The sequence below is a fragment of the Phalacrocorax aristotelis genome, chromosome 3, assembly GCF_949628215.1.
Source record: "Phalacrocorax aristotelis chromosome 3, bGulAri2.1, whole genome shotgun sequence".
NCBI lineage: Eukaryota > Metazoa > Chordata > Aves > Suliformes > Phalacrocoracidae > Phalacrocorax > Phalacrocorax aristotelis.
The window spans coordinates 11,840,512-11,858,293 of NC_134278.1; the positions used below are offsets into that span (position 1 = coordinate 11,840,512).

At 41.4% G+C, this 17,782-nt stretch overlaps 1 long non-coding RNA gene across 2 annotated transcripts; it reads left to right on the forward strand.

The window, feature by feature from the left end:
• Positions 1–1,032: 1,032 nt before the first annotated feature.
• On the forward strand, positions 1,033–13,704 carry LOC142054330 (uncharacterized). Of its 2 annotated transcripts, XR_012659489.1 has the most exons (5): positions 1,033–1,233; positions 4,144–4,398; positions 4,932–5,073; positions 8,599–8,735; positions 11,452–13,704. It is a non-coding gene; the product is annotated as an uncharacterized LOC142054330 (long non-coding RNA). The 2 variants fall into 2 exon arrangements; XR_012659488.1 differs by lacking the exon at positions 1,033–1,233 and having other exon boundaries at positions 3,256–4,398.
• The last annotated feature ends 4,078 nt before the right edge of the window (positions 13,705–17,782 follow it).

A 17,782-nucleotide genomic window follows, 5' to 3' on the forward strand; every position in this document is an offset into this window, starting at 1 on the left:
TTTCCCCCCTTCCCCGCTTTTAGAAAATATTTCTTTATTTGGTCAAGGAATCCTATCAACGACAGGGAAAAAAGTTGCTGTTGTAACTCATTTAGTGTAAGGGGAGGGGGGGGGTAGAAACTTCTCTCCCCCTCTTTTTTATTGGACGCCGATTCGAGCGCATCGTAACTAATTTAAAGGCACTTGCTGGAGGGGCTGCGGAGTCCACCTTCAGCGTACCAAGGCCCTTGGGAAGCGCGGGGTGCCGAGACGACGCCTCTGCGTGCATCCAGCTCCGGAGGCTGTGAGAACGGGCAGAGCTTGAAGCCGGCTTGCTTTTGCTTTGCTTCCCACCCGCCACTCGCTTTCCGCTCCGCGTAAAGGCTTTCTGGCTTTGGCTTTAAAGGCATCTGAAAACCAACCGCTCGGTACGAGCAGGGAGTGCGGGGGTGAAATCACCCAAGCCTGCAGGAAACCTGGGCTGGCCCCTCCGCTCTGCCACAGCGTGTAGCCGCCACCGTGGGACGGGCGCGGGGCTCTGCCGGGCTGGATTGCGCGGCAGGAGCGAGGAGCAGCCCTGCGCTGCGCTGCGCTGCGCTGGCCTCGCGCGGCCGCGCCGGATCGGGCTGCGTTGTCTCGGGGGAAATTTGCGCTGCCTGTGAAGGTCGTGTGTCCCCCCTCGCCCCCGCCCCGCTCCTCCGTCGGGGTTTAGCCGCCTCGCCCCGCGCGGGTCGCTGCCTGCGGAGCTCTCCTTGGAAAACGCCACCCGGCCCCGGCAGCGCGCCGGGCCGCCCCCGGCTGCCGCCGGCCTGCGCCGCTGCCCGGACGGGGGCACGGCGGCCGGCGCCTCTCCGGGGAGCGACCTGCGGCCCCGAGCGCGGGCACGGCGCGAACTGCCAGCCTGAGGGCTGGGTGGTTCGCAGTGTCCGTCCGTCCGTCCCCGTCGCCCCGCGCCCCCCGCCGTGCATTTCTTCAAAAGGGAGTTTCAGAGAGAAAATCCCCGACCAACTTCCCCGGCTCTCTGGTGTCGTTCGTGGCACAGAGTAAAGGAACGGTCCTGTCGCGGAGGGTGAAAGCGAAAGGCTCTGTCGCTCGGAGCCAGCCGTTTTTCAGGGGTCGTGACTACGAAGCAGAAATCCGAGTTGGGTCCAAAGGGAGGGAAGAAGGGTTGCAGGGAGGGTCACTCCACTGAGGCTTTCCCACGGCCGCTCCACCATCTCCTTAACACCGGGATACCGAAACACCCGCGGCGAGGTAAGAAACCGTGTCAGTTACTGGTTCCTGGGAACCATTATAATTGCAGGATCGCGAAGGTGGAGAAACCACTCCTCCCAGCTGGGCATGAGAAGCGTTTCATTTGTAAGGCTGAAGCCTGGTGATTTGCCTGCCAAGAATTTCCTTGGACATTTATTTTTATGTGCAATTAAAAAAAAAAAATCCCCAGAATTGATATAATCAGAATTACAGATATATTAAAACTACATGGGCGTACCGAGCACAGGATGCACACACAGCATCTTAATGTCAATTGTACTATATGCATACATGTGTGTATTTCCTCTTCCCAGAAGGTTGCTTTCAACCTTGTTCAAACAAAGGCTATCTTTCTGGTCATGGCTCTCAGCTGCACTGGTGAACAGTTTGCCTGTTCCCTCCAGTGTTTTGAATTTTGTTAGGCAGTATCAGTTCAGTGATTCCAAGGAAAGCAAAGAAGAGAAGAAATCACAACAGTCAAAAGAGGTAAGTCGTACTAACCCCCAAAATAAATGAAAGGAATCAGATGCAAAACGTGCCTTTTGAATCAGGATCACAAATAATTTAAATTATTAATTACCTCCCATTTCTTTTTTCTTTTCTCTCTTTCTTTTCTCGCTTTGCATGTGTTTTAATCTGACATTCATGCAGTGAATAGAACTTAGGCCTCTGTTTGCCAATCGAGAGCTGATTCTGTTTTCACAGTTGCTTTAAATTTTGCATTTTCATCATAAAAAACATCACTGAATGGGAGTTTGCAAGAGTAAAAACCAGGGCACCTGACTCTATTTGTCTCTTCCTGCAAGATTTAGAAGGGAAACACAGATTTTTTTGGTCTTTTCTTTTTTTTAATTACTATTTTTTTTAACCATTTCCAGTTACAGGAGAAAATGTCAAGATGTCTTGGCACATCTCTCTCTCTCTTTTTTCCCCCCCTTTGCATTCCAGTCATTCTTTTTCTGCCCATAAACTGTTACTACTCCGCAAGAGCCTGATTCTGCACAGCACACTGAGCCTGGTTTTTTATTGGATGCAGGAAGAAGTCCTGTCAGCTGGGGTCTTCAGTGTACATTTATGAAACAGAGCAAAAGCCTCTCTCAGAATGTGCACTGGAACAGCAAATAGTTACTTTTCAGCTGTGGATTACATGTGCCTCTGAAAAGGGGACCACAAATCATTGGGTTTTTAAAGGTTCCGCATGAGTTGTATATTAATCCCAGTTTCCCTAGGGATGGATTAATCCCAGCTTCCCAGTTGTGTGGCTACAGACAATGTTGATGGGGTTGGGGGCAGGGGAGAAAGGAGATGGGGAAAGGAGAGGGAAATTAAAAAGATATATCACAGGAATACATGGCCTAAGTGGCGAGGAGCCATAAGTACTTAAGTTTCAATACCTCTTCTACCTCTGTCACCACATGTGAGCTGAAGCAAATCACTTCAGCTCCCTGTTTTGGTTTCTTCATCTGTAAATTGGGGATAATGCTGCTGATTTTGTCCCCAAGAGGCCTGGCACACTCATGTAGAAACTCCTGCTCAGCCCTCAGTAGTGAAAGGAGATACTCTGATTCGTACCTGGGCAGCTGAAAGCAGTGGCTGATCTGGGAGATCGAATGGAGTGTACAAGACAAATTTATATTCATGTGTAATTCTTTTTCAGCCCTGGCAGTTTTGTTGAGAGATGGAGTCCTAAAACCCAGCATGCATTTCTTCTCTACATTCCTATCCAATGACTAAACAGGCGGAATGGCATGGGCCAAATTCATCCCTGGTGGGACTGCAATGACATCAGTCATCTTTATAGGAGTTTTTTGAATGAAGTCAATTGGGTTTTATGAGGACTGAGTTTGGCCACATGCATATTTAACTGCTCAGAAAGCTGCAGCAGCGAAGGGAGCTTTCCTTGTCTTAGAAAGAATCACTTCTGAGTCTGGGAGACACAGGCTAAGCCATTGACCTATTTTACACGGTCATGTTTACCTTACTTAAACTCAAGGAGCAGCTGAAGGGTGCTCAGCACCCAGCAGAACTTAAAAAAAACCAAAACCCAACCCAGTTGCCCCAAAATGTTCATAGCTTTTGAAGAAACTGTGTATCTGTCCACACCACCCGGTGCAGCACCGGGTCACGGATACCCAGCAGACACGTTTACATGACACAGGGCAGCACCCTGCAAGAACATCGCAGGTGTGAGGCCTGCAGGAATGGTGGCTCTAGCAGGTGCTGTGCCTCAGCGGTTTGGCTCTGCCCTTTATTAGGCCTAGCAGCTCCAGAATCCCTGTCATGCTCCTAGGTCTCTGCCGCTTCCAGCTCACACCTCCCTTTAGACTGCTCTCTGGGAATCTATTCTGCTGGCAGTAACACCTGATGAGAACATGGTAAATCACTAAAAAGGGGTGTTCCTTCCTCCACATGTGCCTTAGCTGCCGGTGCTGACTCCCCCTACACTATATGCTTGCGCTTTACTGGAGTCTGATATTGCACCAGACATGAAAATGTTTATACCAGTACTGTAGTTCCTGACACAGTAGCTACTGAAAAATAAAATAATTTGATCAGTGGCAGTGATTATCAAAAGTTTGTCTACAGAGCTTGTCCCCACTAGTCAGTTAAATTATTTGCAAGGTCTATTGATTCTGCATTCTTATTGTATCTGCTAAGGAACGAGTCAACTTGGACAGTTAGAGGACCCTCTTGCTAAGTTTGAGTAGCAGAATATGTGCTCTGGTCATATGAGGCACCTCAACTATTTTTCAAGGAATGAATGTCATATCTCTTTTCCTGATTTCTAACTTGCCTTCTGTCTTTACTAGATCTTTGGTGATGGAACTTGCATTTGATTTTTAATATTTTTACATTATATGTGTGGAATAATGAAATCTCAGTTTATGGGCTTGTTCATCTCTTTTACAGAAATTTGACTTGGCTGAATCAAGCAGAGCTATTCCAGTTTTACGGCAGAAGTTTTGAGAAGAGAATTAGGCCTGCTGATGGTTTTGCTGCAGCCACGAAATCCACATTGCTAAGACGCACTATCAGTTTTTGTCTATATTTAATTTTCCTAAGTTTCATTTTACTACTTTGTCTTCTGTCCCTATTTGTCTCTCTTTCATAGCAGGGTAAATTGAGGAGAAAATAAATATGAAACTGTTCCTGGCTTTTCAACAGGTATATCAGCTTTTACCAGAGACCTGATACCCAGTTTTCCTTTTTTTTATTTCTTCAATCCTTATTTCTCAGGCAATGTTCCTCACCCCGCCTGCCCCCACCATGTATTCATAGTTCCTCCTGTCTTCTTTTTGCTTCCTCAATGTTGCTAGAGTTTTTGCCCTGTCCATCTCAACTCTCAATTTGTATTTCTGCCTCTTACTCAGTTCAATTTTAGTTTGCATGCATGTTGCTGCAACTGTAATTTTATTTGCCACATCACTGGACATGTTGACTCTATTTCAAAATGGCCTTTTTTTTGCCTTCTGCATCAACTTCAAGTTAGTGTCTTCCAGAATGAAACTCACCACAAATCTGTCTGCCTCTGAATTCATTCATCTCTTAATCCTCTTGCTTCCTTCACTAGTTTTAAGCAACCACATAATTACCACCTTTTCTCCTTCTGGCTGTTTGGCTTCTAACTGGGGCTGCTCAAATCATATGTTATGGGTGAATGATTGATCTATTTAACAACTTTTTTTTTTCCATTCAAGGGTTGTCCAGACACAGAATGGCTTTCTCCCAAATGTATGTGAAGATACTTCAGTTTATACATGTCTTGTAAATTCTTTTGAGGCTGTTTCTTTATCTATTTATTCTCCAGAAGTTCAGCACCAGGCTACAGAAAAGTGTCAGGTACATTTTCAGAGAACAGAGGAGAAAGCTTCCAATAGAGAAATATTACAGTCGGTAAAAGCAGATCTCATCTAAAGTTATATTAGGTAGGAGGGGTCTGTATGCTAAATGCCACGCTTAAGGAATAACTGCATACCGATAAGGGTGTTCATGATCCTGCTGTCCTTCCTCACCTGCTGCAGCCAGTGAGGCTGGTGACACTTCCAGAGGAAGGACTGTACTGCAGTTCAGAGAACGAAGCAGGATGTCAGCGATACACAGCTATATAGGGCTGTGGGACTCTTCCTCTGCTCAGGAAAAGTCTCTTTCAGGCTCTTCCATCCCTTATTAGCTGAACTCTCAAACCTCACAAATGAAAACCTCCCGTGTTTCTTCCCAAACTTATACGGCTGCCGAGGCCACTTCAGTGCTCCAGGCACAGCCACCTCTGTCCTGCTTGTTTTCCTCTCTGCTGGTTGTCTCTACTGTGTACAGAGACCACCTGCAGCCTCATGCTGGTGACTCTTCCAGTCTGACACTCAGCTGGTGTCACTGGGATGGGCCCATGGGTTAATGTGGCTGGCCATTCTGCCATAAGGCCTTAAGAAAGGATTTTTTCATGTGGTATGAGTTTCATTTTAACTGAGCGTGGCTACAGGACAGCTAATTACACACTTTTATTTTTGTTTCAGAATTGTTTGATCTGAACTTACTGAAATTCCTTATTGAACCCAAGATGATATTTTTGCACTTCAGGCAGGAAATTTTGTATTATGAGTAAAACTATTGGCTTACAGGTTCTTCTTCCTATTTCTTTACATGCATGAAACTTGGTTTATGTAAGCGTTCTTGAAAAACACGTGAATTATAGCATGACTTGTGTCAGAAGGAGAAATCACACACCTTCAAGAATGTGCCTCTTTCCATCACTTTCCTTCGAACTGTCAGACAATTTTTTTGGTGCCTATTGTGTACTCTCTAGCACTTTACAAACAGCTCTGGCTTTCACCACCCATCAAGCGCATTGCTGGATGTCTACTGAACATCCAGTGAGTTGCTGGATACTGTTGGTATGCCCAATTTAGACTGGTGAAGGCTGCCCTGTACAGCTCCGAGCACAGTGTTGGCTGCTGGTCTTAGCAACCAATAAATAATTAAGAAGCTGGATATTTGATGATCCTTAAAGAAGAATGACTCAGCTAGCCCTCTGCTGTTGATTTCTTCATTAGCACAGGCATAGATCCAGGGCAAGAACTGGTTTTCCCTTATGCATTTATTTGGTGACCACTTGGATATGGCTTAGGAAACAGTTAGTGTTTCTCCAGCAGTTGGGAAATATTTACTTCCAGCTGTTTATCTCCCTCAGTGGATTAATAAGCCTATTTCAGAGTGCTGCAAAAAGGAAAACTAGATTTTCAAAATGGGGAAGAACATTCATAGTGACACAGTGTTTTAATCAAACTCCCTTTTTCTTGCACTGCAAAGGAAATGTTTAAATGAATGGCTCAGAGTTTCCTTAACTTTCCAGTGTACCTAATGAAATATATCAGCTATATAAAACATAACAAAACAGTTGCATCAGTTGGGGAAAATGGAAGGGGAAAGCATATGGAGTTGTTAACATCCCTGAACACAACCTTTCCACTGAACTGGTATCAGCCCAGTTATCGCATTATGAAAACAACACTAACTTTCTGCAAAGATTTCACTTGGTATAAGAAGTCAGCAAGGAGGAGACTGTGCCTGGTGCCATTTACTCAGAATCCTGCTGACCCATGAAGTCTCCTGCTTTTTTCCTCTGGCACATAATACATTAAGACTTTTTGTCTTTTTTACTATGCTTTGTATTACTTTCAAGGTAGGGATTTGGTGTCTTCTGAGTTTGCGCAAAACATCTGTTGTATAGTTACCTGTGATTTTAGTGAGACAGACTTTTCAGTCCTAGGTGGATGGCACATACTATCCTGTTCTCCTGGGATACAGTGGGTAGGTTCCCTTCAATGGCGGTCTTGCTAAAGTAGAACGAACATGGATAAAGTTGATCATAAGGGCAAATCTCTCATTATTGCTGGCAGTCCTGTGAGAGCAATGAGATGCATCAGAAGGGACTGAACTGCCAACAAGAGGACAAGCCCATCTGCTAGGCATGCTGGTTTGCATGCAATCCCATGGCCAAGCAATGAAGCAGATCTGCTGGATACAAGTCTGTCCAGCACTGGCATATTTCTCTGACCCATTCCTGCCACTGTGGAGATTATGGAAAACAAAAGTTCAAGAGAGGTTTGGCTAAACCTGGAGGTGTGAATATGGATTTGAAAGTCAGAACTCCAAAGCCAAACTTCCAAACTTAACATGTAAGCACCAAACTCATGGTGTCCCAATTTTCAGAGATACAGAGTGCCAGAAAGTCCCAAATGAAGTCTTTTTTGGCTGCAAGTTCTTAACACTTACAGCATTGATTTTGGCACTTAAATTCAAGATTGCCAGTTGACTTTAGTAGGGCTACCCAGTTTATAAATCACTTTTGCATTTGGCCCTATGTTTGTAGATCTCCAGATGGAGAAGAGTGTGACCCAAAGGTGGATTTGGCAATTCCAATATGCCTTAGGTCAAACATCTGTAGGGAACATGTCTCTGATTTCCTTACGACTTCATCATTTCAGTAGATGGTGTATTCAGTGCAATGTTATATCTGCTACTGAAATAGCTGAATGCAAATACCAGGAACCTCTGGGAAATTTTAGTTAATAGGAAAATAATCTAAAACAAATTCATCCAGTTATACAGCCAGGAGAAAAGAAATGAAAATAATAGGAATTACTGATCCAACCAAGTAGGCACAGAAATGAAACCCCTCTAGGATTTTCTTTTTAGCTTCTCCAACTTCCATTAATTTAATGAGCAAGCTAGGTCAGCAGCACAGTCTTGTTATGTATAAATGAATGCCATAGATTCACTAATATTAAAGTGTCCAGGCATTCAGCATCATCCGCTGCTCTGTTGAGGGAGCTGTGGCACAGCAACTCTGTATTTGGCTCTAATCCTAATCCAGATATTCAACCCTCTGAGTCAATGTAACACGACTGCTGCAATGAAACCCTAACTATAGAGAAAGAAAGCTGCAGTATCACAAAACATCCATTAGCCCCAGCTTCAAGTGAGGGTAAGAGAAGTCATGTAAACTGCATTTTCAGTTCCTACATTTGGACTTCACACTGATAAAAGACTGGTATGTCAGACTGAGATGCAGAAAGTTTTGGATCTGACTGTCGTTACAGTACTGATGTATTCGCTTGTACTCTTCAGTAACATCATCAGTAATGAAACTAGTTGCAGAATTCAAAGACAGATCACAGATGCTGTTTTCTCCATGTGCTGTCTCTTGCTTTGAGGAAGGAAAAGTTATTCACTGTTAGTTTAAACTGGTTACTGAAAATCTCAATGGATCACAAAACTGATAGTAGTGCTTAATATAAATAGAATTCTATTTCTAATGTGGTGGTGGGAGATCTTCCCCCATTTTTTGTTCTCTTTTTTTGTGTCTAGATATGAAAGCAGAAGAACATGCCATTAAAACCGGTTGATTTAATACAGCCATAAATGCCTTACATTTGGTCCTAACAAAGGCTGATTTCCTGATTCAGAGCCAAAAACTCATTGCAGAATAAATTCTTGGAACACAGGTAAGAAATGTTACATAACAGATTGAAAGGGAACAGTTTACAAAAAGTTCAGATACTGAAATGTCTCTGCATGAAAAATTTGTGTATTTATATAAACAAAAATACGTCACATAAATGAAAAAAACATGCAGATATATAGCTTAATTATATTTATGGTGGAATTATTCACTTCATATGGGGATTTGAGCAGTATTTAGAATACTGTAGTATTTCTTCCTATAGGTATACAAAGGACTTTTAATTCTACTCATCCTGAATTCATAACCTGTCTCTTTGTCCTTTTGATTAAAAAAATTATTGGACAGTGAAAGGTGGTTAAGACATAATAAGTTTGGTGCTTGATTTTCAAAATAGTATGTATCCATCTTTGGGTTTTTTTATGTTGCTGCTGTCAGGAACAAGAGCTACCAAGTCCTGTTGAGAATATGTGCCATCCATGAAATTGGCATTGCTGAGGGCAGTAATTCCTGCCCGAATATGCACGTATAGAGCTGTATGCATGACTCCTTGGCTCCGTTCATGTACCATTTTGTGCCCTGTAGGGAACTCCTGCTCTAGCTAACAGTTTTTCTTAACTGTCTAAGGGATAATTTCATGATTTTTTGGATCTTGGAAAGGATTAATCCCTCAAAATGCTGACAAACTAGTTGAGGAAAGTAATTTGAGATTTAACTCTTCCACCTTTTCTGCTGATGTGAAGTGAGGAGTGATTTGTTGAAGGGGTATTTGCTACAAAATGGGAGTTGTCTTTAAAATAGGGAGTTGGTTGTATTGAAGACTTGCCAGACCACTTTATAGTATAGGCCACCCCATAACATTTCAGATTGAGAATCTTTTCTTGTTTTCTCTTATTTTTGATCTCTGTCATGGAAACAGTTGACAGTGACAACTTAACTGTAACATATCTGCCCACTTGAAGGCAGATAGAGTGTCTTAAAGAGACATCCAAATCAACAGCACTTGTGACCTAGGATGAATTAGAAAATGAATCCAAACCCTTTATTCAAACTGGCCACCGTTTTTACTTACCACTGATGTTTCTATACCCACAGCATATCAAGCCACACACTGTTTGGCGTAGTGTTTACGTCTGAAACTTAGATACACCAATCTGTAGCCAAAGTTTGGCAAAAGTTGCGAAAAGCAAAATATATTCACAATGTTTGTTTAAAGCATAATAATTAGTCAAATTAATGAACAAATATTTGCTATATGAGAGTATTATAGTGTTTATGTTGTCCAGATGATCTTTGCTACGGAAATTGTTTGTGGACAGCCAACATTTACTTTTCAAACTCTCACTGGTTGGACTGGATGCCTGGCAGTATTCCTTTTTCCTGATTAGATGCGTGAGCAGTACTTCCAATGAATATTTTTGCAGTTCTGGGTTACACAAATACTCACATATCCATCCTTCAAATCTGGTGTCTAAATCTTTTGTGCCAGCAAAATTCATGGAAATTGTGTCTTGAAGATATTAATTAATAGTAAAAGCAAAAGGATATCTCTCTTCAAAATAAATTGCACTATTTTCCCCAGACTAACACACAGACACCCGTTCTCTGGTGATAGACATGCAGATACTTATAAAGAAATGTACATAAATAAAACAATTGAATTTTATTTCCTGCTTGCAAACTGTGTGTGGGTGGCAGTTTATTCTCTTTTTCCAATGGGGTAAGATTCAAGCTGGACTTGCACATAGTTTGCATCTTGCCCTTTTTCTTGTGAAATTTAGGAACTTGTGGAAAGGGGTCTTTTGGCAGGAGGAAGAGTAGTATTTAGAGTTAGACTTTGCAGCAGTGGTGAAGCTTGGATTATTGTGTTCATATGGTGGCTACATGGTGCTTGGTTGCTCCTCTCATGTCAAGCAAATCAGAAGATAGATGTCTTACTTTTTTCCTTTATTTCCAGACACAGAGCAGTGAGTGTCTTGCAAGAGTCAAATAAGTATCCATGTATTCAGAAGCAAAAATTTTGATCCTGCTGAAGGGTTTACAGTCAAGTCTGAATGATTCAGAATTTGATTTTGAGTCAATGTCCACACTCAGGCTTTTTGTGCAAAAACCAGTTTGAAAATAAGGGATACAATATTTTAATACTGATGGAATTTTCAGTATAAGTTTTTTTATATTTTTATGTATAAATATTTTCAAATTTTCATCTATATTATATGCAAATGAGAATAATTCTGTTTTATTTTTTATTGGTATTCTGTAGCCACAATGTGTGTGTAGGCTGGCTGGAGCGGGTTACATGTTGCACATAGGAATTTATTGTTTTTCCCTACTGCAAAGACCAAACTAACTTTGAGCTCTAGAGGGCCTAACTTCAATATCTTGGATGGGCCAAGACCACAGACACCATATATGGCTTAAGGGTAACATCTGAACTGCTCATGACTGATAAACTGTTAGCTTTTTAGATAACATGCTTCTGAAGCTATATCTGTGCCAGTGTGTGAAGTGGGTCACGGACTCCTCTCTGACTGTGAGGCCAATTGGAACTTATGAATATACAGTTAAAACAAACAGTTAAAGTTTATGTTTATACAATAAAATGTCTTATCTCATATGCTGTTAGAAAACCGGCAGTGTTAGGGGTGCAAGTTTTTCAACCTTTTGCGATACCGGTAGAACACTGTTTAAAATTGGGAAGTATGGGTGTTGTATCATGAATATATTCCTCAGAAAGATAATCATCCTGACTTTTACAGCCTCATGCTAAAAGGAAGCCTGGTGGAAGTTTTGATTGGAAGTCTCATCTGGGATGATCTGGTGTGGTTGTGGAGCTAGGCCAATGCAGTAAGCTGGAGTAGAGGCTTCCAGAAGTGATGGGACAGAAGAAAACAAGGAAAGTCTTTTTAGAACAGAGAACAAAAACCAAGTGATATATACGCCATTGTCTCAAAAAAACAAATCACCCAGCAGTTAAATACATCACAGATTATCTGGAAAAGGCTTTGCCTCACTCTGCTAGGCAGAGCTTCCTTCCACTGCTCCCAATGGCTACAAGAAATAAAAGCATAGGATTCTCCTTCTCCCCAGGCAAATTTTCTGTTTGAAGCTGTTCTGCATTCTGACAGTGCTTTTAGATCAACTTGAACACTAAACTTAGCTACCTGGCTTTTATGTATTTTTCTCTACTGAGGAGCTAGGTAGCTGATGCCATAAATCTATCCATCTGAACACTTGTTTGAGAGCCTGTTTTGGGGTTTTTCCAGTTTCCTCCGATCTGTGGTCACAGGGCTCTAAGAAACCAAGTCTGAAGTCCCTTGCTTAAGTGGACCTCTATAACCACATCAACACTGAAGTCCATCTGAAACCTGGAGCTTTTGCTCTGTTCCCTTGAAGCTTGAATGCATTACTGCTAAGAGAGTAGCTTAAAGAGTAGTAGGAGAGTAATCTCTTGTTTCTAGAGAATCACAAATAATCTTTAAAAAATGGTCCTCTTCTCATGCAGTGTGTCAAGACACGACTCAGCCCAGGCTTAATAACTTTTGCAAAATTTATCATTAGCATGTTCAGCCAGTGGGAGAGAGAGACATCTCTTTGCTAGAAAGACATCATACACCACTGTAGCTGGAAACATGTGCATTACACACACAACCTAAAATTAGATTGCCATGCCTCAGGGATTCCATCTGCTGTTAGATCCAACCTACCCCAAAGCAAGCAGCAGAGCCAGGCTCACTTGGTGTCTCCCCTAAAGCTGCAATGATATGAAAAAGTGGGAATCAAGGCATAAGACTTGTCACCGTCATTCTGTTAAGTATTCTGAAGAAAGGTATGATCATCGTGATGAGTAATAATGGCCATGAACTAGAAGTCCACTCTGTCCCACATAATGATTTCTTACCATTTCTTACATCTTCTTCTGATGCATCTAGTGCTACTCATTGCTGAGGGAGGTTACAGCTGACCTGACTTAAAATGCGAATTGTTTCTAGAAATGGATCTGACAACAAAATAATATAAAATGGATTATTAATAAGAATTAAAAGGACAGCTTGCATCTAAAGGAATGTACAAATCTGTAACCCAGCAGAATGGCTTCTAAAGCAAGTATGACAAAACAGAATTCATCCTGTAGATGTTTGTTAAGGGCAGGGTTTACAAATCAAAGGAGTCTCATTGGCCTCAGTCACTCCTTCCTTATGGTTAAAATGACTCGTGGTAGCAACCACTGTGTTGCATGACTAGATCTTCATTTTGCTGTGTATTGTCAAAAAGAAGTCCTCATGAATAGAGATGGCAATATTGATTTTAAAGGGAACAGGAGTGGGCATTTGCAGTTCATCTGTCAGTAACAGACAGAAAACATTTACTTGACTTAGAAGATACTTATATTTAAAATACTTTTAGCTGTAATAGTAATCCTCAACTATTTAAAAAAAAAAAAACAAACTAATTGGAAAGAACTGTTTATCACAGCCCAGCATTCCCAGAAGGGGAATCAATTTATATAAACATGCTAAAACTGACCTATTTATGAAACGTTATGGAGAGCTGAGAAGAGAACCGCAACAGATCTTTATCTTATGTTCACTGTTTTAAAAGATCAACGGTAGGGTGAAGGCTGAGGCTAGTTATCGCATATGTTTTAGATGTGAATGTTAAGGTCATCTAAAATCCGTTGCCAAAGCCACTGTGATTGCCAGCAAAATGTAAACTCATGTTCCAGGGCTCTCATTATATGCTTAATATGAATATGCTTCCCTTTCCACATAAATCACTATGAATGCAGCAATCAGTTGCTCTTATGAAAGTCACTAAATACAAATATAGATGAAAGGCTGAAAACTCTAAAGAAACCATCAGAAGTAGTTGATGTAGCCTCTAAGGAAAAAAAGCACAAGTAGGATATATTTGTGATTTAATATATGGAAATACACTATTTAACGTTAATATGCATATGGGCAGATTTATTTTTAATGTGGCTTAATCTAGTAAATGAATATGCATGTCAGAAAAACAAATACAGTCTCCGAGTTCATTTTGTCCTTAAAATGCCTGTCACCTGCAGAAAACTTTCTGCAGGCCTCATTTATCTTAACCGAAGAGGAAAGTCCCCATGCTGTTGAGATTAATCACAAAAGCACAATGGAAATAAGCAGAGCAGCAATTTCTCCCAACCTTATTTTTACCAGCCAGAGATTCCTTTGTGTAAGGACTGCAGAATTTCTTTTTCACTAAGCGAGAGGTCATTATGCATGGCCATACACACATAAGAGGGGCTGGGAAACTGCAAAACAACCTCCTTTTGTCCTGACCTTTGTGTAACAGGTTGGCAAAGTTCATTTACATAATTTGGTCATCTCTGTTATATCCAGACACTTGAAGATGCAAGAGTCATATTCGAGTTCCTCCAGGAGATTTGGCACATGCTGCATAATGCTCTCAGTCAGGAGTGGGGCTGCCTGAAGTATCATTCAGAAGCTCCTGGTCTGTCTGCGCTGATGTTCCTGATGTTGATACAGATATTTCTTCTGAGTGCCACAGGAAGGTTTAGGTCATTTCAAAGTGTTTTCTTCTTGCTGGAGGTCACAGCTCTCAGGTTCAAGTTCTGAAGTTTCCCTAAAAGCAATGCAAAACTCAGGCGAGTCTGTAAACAGCACCATTATTACAAACCTAAAAAATTAGAACAGATGGGAATGTTGACATGAATTAAAACAGTTTTCCAAATAAGTGAAGCACATGAAAGTTTTGGAAAGTGTGAGATATAGATTATCTAACAAAGCCCAAGAAAAGTGTTTTATTTATGATGTTGCCCAGTAGCATTGCTTTAAGTTAAGACAACCACCATATAAACATGGATTTTTCTAAGATTGTTAGCATCTTTCACTGAGGAATTGAGCGAGATAGAGGGAAGGTAGACACAGCAAGGAAGAAGGGAGGGAAAAAGGCTGACAGAAAAAACAAGGAGAGTGCCAAAGCAAGGAAGATAGTGTTTGTGTTTAAAAGAAGAACTTGAGGCTGTGCCAAATGAGAATTTTCTTTGGGAACTTGAGAGCTGAAATCTACATGAGCGTGTACAGATCATGGGCAGAGGGAGACACTGCAAGTTCGCTGTAAAGATCTGTTACAAGGCTGGGGAGAGAAAACAGAGAAAAGACAGAAACGGCCTTTGGCCATCACTGTAATGAACTGAGGAAGGTTCATCGGATGGAACATGAACCTTACCAGTTCTTTCAGTAAGCCTGGATCAAGCAGACAATGCATAACAAAACCCAGTAGCAGGCAAGGGATTTCATACACTTTCTGTTCTAGGATCAATAAATAAATCAATGAAACACAAAAGTAAACACACAAACAAATGGGATTCAGCTGGTGGATTTGGTTTAGCTCTGAGTTTGCAGCTGGAGGCTTCTGGAAGTCGAAATTCTTTGAAACTCACTATAAATGGCTGAACTAACCGGGGCTTGCAGGACTCTGTGCAAGTTCATAAATTGTTGGAATGGTACAAACACATTTTGACTGGATTTACACTGGAGTTGAGTTCAACCCAGCGGGTTTTCAGCTTTTAGTTTCAGTGCACTGAGATCAGATCTACACGAGACACTCTTGTTGGGAAAATACAGTTGATGTGGGAGGTGATTTCGAAATTTTAATTCCAGCTCAGCATAAGTCTGGATAGTTTGTGTGTGGACTGTAAATGTATCCAAAAAATTACAAGAAGCTGCTTGCTTTCACTGCCATAAGCTACTAGAAATTTAATCTTCTTTAATATAGGCCTAAAATATGGCATCTCATTTATGGGATTTGTAAGGTAGGTAACAGAAATCTTCCACTGCGTATCCCAATTTCTAAACCTTATTTTAGAAGATGAACTATTGAATTAAGACAAAACCTAAGGGTCCCCTCCCCATGCAAGGAAATAATGAGAGCCAGGGCTGCAGGGTCTCAGTGTAAAAGGTCTCAAACGTTTAATGAGGGATGTTAGCTCACAACAGTTAACTGTCTTATTGTCATTGAAAATGTTCAGTTCCTACCAGAAAGGATGAGAGAGTTGGGCCATCGTTTCTCCCCTGTCCATCTTTCCCAAAATGGATTTCAGTGGTAGTACGGTGCACTACAGTGAAAGAAACTAAATGGACTGGAAAATGTCTGTGAAGTCTTGTGAAGCAAGTAAAAAGTGAATAAGGAATGCCTGTTCACTGTGCTCTCCCTGCTCTTCTATAGGCATCTCCCTACTGGGCCCTACTGGAGTCCAGTTACTGAACTAGCTGGACATTTGGTTGACTTGGTACTGTGGTTGTTCTCATCTAGAAAGCATCACTATTTAAACTTCTGGATGACAGTTCCCTGCTCCTACACTTTCAGGGAGCTGAGGAAAATAAATCTTGGCCAAAACATTGCTGCTTTCTTTAATGAAAAATAATGACATTTTCTCCAGTATGCAACTAGACAAACTTTACAGACACCATTGTAAGAGGGAAACTCAGAGCATCCCATTTCCTCCTCCAGGCAGCAACAGATTAACTGGTTACAGAATCACAGAGTTGGGAGGGATGTCAAGAAATCGCCTAAATTGCTCCTGCCTTAAAGTGCTGTATTTCTGTAATTTCTGACAGAAATCGTCCTAATCTATTTTAGAGACCTTCAATGATGGAAAGTTTACAACTTCCCCAGATAATCTACTTCCATTAGAATGTGATTTCCTAAGGTCCAGCATCACTCTTCCATGTTTCAGTTTCATCATACTATTTTTTTGTCCGTTCATCCTCAACAGGAGGTGTATTATTCCCATTTTCTTTGCTGCAGTCTATTATATGTTATTATGCCTAAATGGTTCTATGATTCACAGAATCACAGAATGGTGGGGGTTGGAAGGGACCTCTGGAGATCATCTTGTCCAACCCCCCTGCTTGAGCAGGGACACCTAGAGCAGGGGGCACAGGAACGCGTCCAGGCGGGGTTTGAATGTCTCCAGGGAAGGGACTCCACAGCCTCCCTGGGCAGCCTGTGCCCCTACTCTGGCACCCTCATTCTATGTCTGTCACCCTCATTCTATGTCCTTCTTCAGTGTTTTATTTTGTAGAGTAAGTCCTAGTTCACATTTGGGATCAGAGTTTACTCTGGTTACTCCATTCCATCTTTAGTAAAAGAAAAGGTATGTCATGTAAGTGATGGAAAAAAATCTATATTAAAAGTAATAACAACAGCAGCGACTTGTGTGTGTGCAGTGCTTTGTCCATGCAGACCACAGCTTTGGATTGTATTGCAGGGCTCTGTGTAACCACAATGTTCAGGAGCTTGTGAAAGTGGAGTGGCAGGAGTAGTTTTTACTAGTCTACATTTTGTTTAAATCACCAAATGCTTGATAAATGTCATAGTCATCTGGAAGTCACTGATGTTACAGCTGATATACTGCATTCATGTTGCACCAAAACAGAGAAAAAAGTAATAAACAGATAGTTCTTGTTATCAAACCCTATAGCCATTTTTTTTTCTGTATTTACCCCCATGAGAACCTGTGTATCTCAGACCTGAGACACTCAGACCTGATTAACTAATTGAGAAATTTGTATTAAAAGGACAGATTTTCCTTTGGTATTTTTCTTTGAAGAATACACATTTTAATACAAATACATCTTTTCAGTACTGTGATAAACTTGATCTGTGAAAGTGACTTTCATGCTCTCAAAATAATTCATAGAATTAAAGGTCTCTCTAACTTGCTTCACTGGATATCTGTTTACTCTTAGGAATACTGAAGGTTTAAAACAGTATGACTCTGTCCCTTGTCCCTGATTACTAATTCAGCAGAAGTGTCATTAAAAAAAATCAAAGAAATGAAAATAAGTGACATGACACAGTAGACCCCATTCTAGTAATGTTGCAGCTCATGCTGGAAATGGAATCTCCAGTTTCATTTGTTTTGATGTACTGTATAAATATTTAAAGAATGCAAGCTGCAATTTTATCCAGGTTTTGCTGAATTTCAGTGTCATGTCTTGGTGGGGGTTTTAATGCTGATACTAAATAGTGTTAGAATTGCTGGTTCAGCAGACCAACGAAGGATGTACATAAGCCCATTTCTGCTCA